Source organism: Cucurbita moschata, unplaced genomic scaffold, assembly GCF_002738365.1.
Source record: "Cucurbita moschata cultivar Rifu unplaced genomic scaffold, Cmos_1.0 Cmo_Scf00011, whole genome shotgun sequence".
NCBI classification, from domain to species: domain Eukaryota; kingdom Viridiplantae; phylum Streptophyta; class Magnoliopsida; order Cucurbitales; family Cucurbitaceae; genus Cucurbita; species Cucurbita moschata.
Window position 1 is genome coordinate 26,096 of NW_019268527.1, and position 5,466 is coordinate 31,561.

Below are 5,466 nucleotides of genomic sequence, written 5' to 3' on the forward strand. Positions count from 1 at the left end.
AGTAATGTTTTAAAATGAAGATTGTGTTTCACGATGATGTTTTAAATATTTCTTCCACATAAGAGCATAGACTATGATGACGTTAGTGACTTTAGGTTAGTAAAAATCTAGGGCCATTACATGTGATATGCTGATGATGTGATTTATGTTATGGTGTATACATGATGAGACATGCATTATGATATGCTGTGATGTCTATGATATGATATTTCTATGAATAAAATATGTTTAAGGACATGTTATGTGTATGGTATGTCATAATATGATGTATGATAGGAATGATACAGTATTCAACCCCGATACATGTCTTAAAGACAATGTTGAAAAATGATATGATATAAAGGAAAATGGAAGGAGTTTTTTTTACATGATTTAATGAACGAAAATGTTGGGACCTTATGTATCATTTAATGTTAGATGCATCAGGGAATGTCTCCTTTTACGATGGTACAAATGTGTACGTCATGAGACAAGAAATGATCATTATTTTTATCATAATGTTGCGACGATCACTACTCCTACCGAGTGTCCAGCTACAGCACCAAAGAATGCTAGTTCGACCAAGAAAGGGGCCTAGGAGGTGTGCGAACCGATTGGTCCCACGTGTAGGCAATGTGTACAATAGTAAATACACATCCAATTACCCACTTAGGATAGTAGTCGCCTAAGAGGATTGAAATGAGAGGTCACATTCATGATTATATGTGTTTTGCATCTAACCCCAATAGTGGGGTCACTTACTGAGTATTTCTAAAAATACTCAAGCCACGTGCTTTATATGGTAATAGTTCTAACATTAAGCTATCCAAGAATCCAATCATGTATGGACAACAAACACATTATTAAATTTATTTGTTAATGACCACGATCATGTTATTTGCAAATATAATGAATCATTTGTGAGTATGACTCAGGTAGGGTCTTGCAACTTTTCTTGAATCATCCCCTACAAAAGATGGTAAGCTAGATATTGACTCATTCAAATGCCTTTTATGGATGGATAGATCAAAAGCCGGTACAAGACCCTAAATGAGTTATATTTACAAAGGATTCATTAATGTAGTTAATGATATTCTTGACCCAATTCATGGTAACTAAATATTTTAAAAATATGAGTCATTCTCATATAATATTTCATAACTATATATTTCAAGAATATGAATCATTCTCTAAGATTTGGCTGATATTGGCTCATTTAGTGAATAAACACTTAAATTACTCTATGACAACAATCATTTTAAATACGAAAATATCATATTGTATGGCTTTACTTTAATATAAATATATATATTTTTATACTTCTACGTTTGAATTCCCATTTATCAAATTTTTTAAAGAAATTTACATTTTTTGTCCCTTAATTTAGTTTAAATTACATTTTTGTCCTATAACTCAATTATAATAGGTTTACATTTTTGTCCTAACTCAATTCAATTATAATAGTGAATAACTCAATTAAAATTGAGGTGACATCTTACTTTTATTTTTAAAATTATATATATATATATTTTTTCTCTCCTCTCTATCTCTTCCCTCTTCTTCCGATGGAAGAATTCAAGAATGAAGAGATTAGATGGAAGAGAGAGAGAGAAGAGATGATCCTAAATTTTGATAAGGGAAGGTTCTTACACTATATTCCATCTGTTTCAATTTTATAGGAATATTTTCAACTCGAATTTTTTTTTTACAGTTCTATCATTTTAAATTTTTTATTTATTCATGATGTAATTATTTTTTTCATTTACGATGAGTATAAACGCGTATACTATGAATATGATGATGATCATTATCATGATCATACCTCGCATGACACTCGGAATTTGCTGACCTCTGGACATCTGGCTATGGACAACCAGCTCGACTATGATGGGTCTAGGGAGCGTGCGAACCGCCTAAAGACTCACACTTGCACGCACATCCAATTTTGTCCAGATTGGAGGTCACTCCTATGATTTAATGATAGGTCCCTAAGCATGAGTTGCATGTGTTTACATTCCGTGACCCTAATAGTGGAGTCACTTATTCAGTATTTCCTAAAATACTCAAGTCGTGTGCTACTTCTATTACAGGTAAAGGCAAGACACCCCTGTACAACTGACGACGACATCACAAGTAAAGACCATGGCACATGCATAGGATAATGGTATTTCATTTCTTAGACTTTAGGTTAGTACACGGTGTTTTTACTTTTAATGTTTATTTTTTCTATTCAATATTTGGTTATGTTGTTTAAATATATTTTCGAACACGTAAGTCCATGACAGTGTTTTATGATAAAGTTTTAAAGATTTATTTCCACATAAGAGAGTACGTTATGATGATGATAGCGACTTTAGGTTAGTAGAAATCTAGGGTTGTTACAGTTGGTATAGAGTTCTAGGTTATAGATTCTATAGACTAGCCTACAAGATAGGCTTGACATGTTCCATGATCCCACATCTTATGCCCCCGATCATTATCAGGTATTTCATGCATAAGATAAGAAAAGGAAATGTACAATTAACGAGAACCCGAGATATTTTAAAGACCTCCCGATGAGTAGTGCAAGAAAGATGATGTACAATTGACGACGACATTGCCAGGATTGACCTGGGGACCTTTAGTGTGTAAGACTAACGTGATAACCATTACACAACAACAACTAGATGTCCATGATGTCCATGATGTCAATGATAAAAAAAATAGTTAATAATTATAAATTTTAATGTTTAAACAAAATATCCTTAGAACCTCCAAATGTTTCATCAATATTCTTCAAAAAAAAAAAAAAAAATCTTGAAATATATCTTTAACTTTTCCAATAAATAAAAAAAAAATTGTTAGTGAGATGAAACCGTTAATATCTTGTTTGAAAAATACAATTCAACTTTCAAACGTTTAGTTAATACTCGTAATTTTAAGAAGAATTTTTTTTTTTTCAAAAATACTCTTAAATCACTTTTCTCTTCAATTTTGTCGGGAACTCTCTCATTTATGAACATTTCCCCATATGAATGTAATACAATTCAATATTCAAATAGACAATTTATTTTCAATCTTATTCTTGAGTATTTTTAAAATGGTGTTAACAAATTCTTTCATATACATAAGAATACTTTTGAACTTTTTAAAAAAGATAATCAAGGGTATCATATGGTGGTGACCCAATGTAACTCGTGGTCATGTCTTCTTTGAAGAGCCACCTTTGTCCTACCATGGTTTGACTCGTCTACTCCCCATTTCGAGTCAACAAAGATATCATAGGCTTTGCAGTGTACCCAAAATAAAATGGCGAGACCAAATTATCGTTTTATCTATTCATATCCTATATTTAAAATATTATGCATAAAATCATTCAACCACATGAGAAAGAACAATATTAAACCAAATGAGAAAGAACAATATTACTAACGAACAAACTATGACATCATCGAGACTTGAACCGAAGACATTTGTATGTTAGACTAATGTGAAAACGAACTATTCCACAAGACCAAATGATGTGCAAATTTTATTCTATATTATGATGTAATGTTATGAAATCCAGGAGTAAAAAGAATGATAAAATTAGAATTTTAAATCTTTTTTTTAATTCTAGAATTAATTGAAAAGTATTTACATATTTGAAGGCTTTCATTGTTAAGCAATAGGTCAAGCTCTTTAATTGTAACCACGTTGTCTAACATTAATTGAAAATTTTTAGAGTTACAATCGAGCCACATTTTGGATGAGATATTTGATCATGGTCAAAGTTTTATAAATATTTATAAACATGGATTGGAGTTTCAGATTTTTAAGATATCTTAAATTTAGGAATGATTTAAGATTGATTTGGGAGGAGTCACAATATAAAAAAAAAAAATTTAAAAAAGCCCCCTTTGGTTGTGTTGCCTTTTAATATAACGAATGAAAAAAATGTTAAAATAAGACCTTGAAGACGTATGGACAAAAAAGTGCATTATTGGACCTTTAGTTAGGCTTAAAAAAAATGTAATGAAGGAAACTGATTAAACTATTGATCTTGTTAACCGAAGAAAGCAAGTCATCTAGAAGAAGGTGAGAAAATTGAAATTGAGGTTGAGGTAAGTATTTAAGTTCTCCAACCTTAATGTCCACATGAATGTTGATTTCAATGTGCCTGAACCACAATCATACTAAATGGATTCTATTTTTCATAAAATTTTAGGAGAAGACTCAATATGATATGATAAGGTTATGTATGAAATTTGATGATAATTAGATTATGATAAAAGGCTAAACCAAGGGTAGGTGTAAAATGACTAAAATTCCCCTATAATTATATATAGTTGGCTTATGAGCAAAGTGACCCCTAAATGACATTTAATTGAATGAGGAGACTTATGTTACAAGGCCATTGAATTATACTGAGGATTTAAACCAAGATTTGTGGTGGTAAATGACCAAAATATCCCTATAAGAATTCTAAGATGTTTTCAAGACCTTAAATACTCAAAATACTACGAAAATTTATGACACTCATTTACAATATAAGGGTAAATATGAAAGATTTTAAGGAGATTATAACAACTTAGGGATATGAGCTAAGAGAAATAGTATGTAACTACCCCTACAAACACTTGATAAGAAATCGATGTTTTTATGAGTACCAAGTGACAAGATACTTATGAAAGATTTATGCATGTAGAAAAATATTTATGACTCATATGGATTAGGGTGTACTTGTTAAGAATTTTTCCTTAGTTGTACTTCAAGACTTAACAAAAAACTCTTGAACGAGAACCTGAGATATTTTAAAGACCTCCCGATGAGTAGTGCAATATGGTCTTACGACAATGACTACGTCATAGGAAACGCATGAACACCTGGGTGTAGGTACTTAAACTATGTCACAAGGAACCCGTGAATCCTTGGACATAGGTATGCAAATTGTATCGCACCGAACACATGAAGCCTTGGATGCAAGTATTAAGACTATGTCACGGGAAATGCATGAAGCTTCGTGCATTTATTTATTAAATATAAGGAATAGATTAATGTAACAAAAGACAAGAGATACACTTCAAGAAACAAAAGTTCTCTCAAGTATAGGAGTTGAAGACAGATAATGTTTCAAAGATTTTCTTTAAGTTTCAATGTGGTAGTTATGAGTGACTGTGAGGTCTTTTAACTCATTAATGCCTACAACTTGTATAACTTAATGAACTAGATCTTTGAGGAGGTTCTTAAACTAGTTTGTAATAGTCTAAATAAATTCTAAAGGGAGTAACAGGACAAACTCTTAAGCGGACTTAAAGTTCTATATAGTGAGTCTTTAAGTTTCTCAGAGTATGAGTCTTGGATGAACAAAAATGTAGAATTTGGTATAGCGAACCATTTTAAACGAAGTAATTTTCCCAAGTTACTAATGAAGTCATGCAAAAACTAAAGAAGCATGTTGTTGCCCAGGATTGAACTAGGGACCTTTAGTGTGTAAGACTAACGTGATAACCACTACCCCACAACAAC

General features: G+C 31.4%; 1 non-coding gene across 1 annotated transcript; it reads right to left on the minus strand.

Annotated features, from left to right (window-relative positions):
* Positions 1–5,393: 5,393 nt before the first annotated feature.
* Positions 5,394–5,466, minus strand: TRNAV-UAC. Its single transcript has one exon. It is a non-coding gene; the product is annotated as a tRNA-Val (tRNA).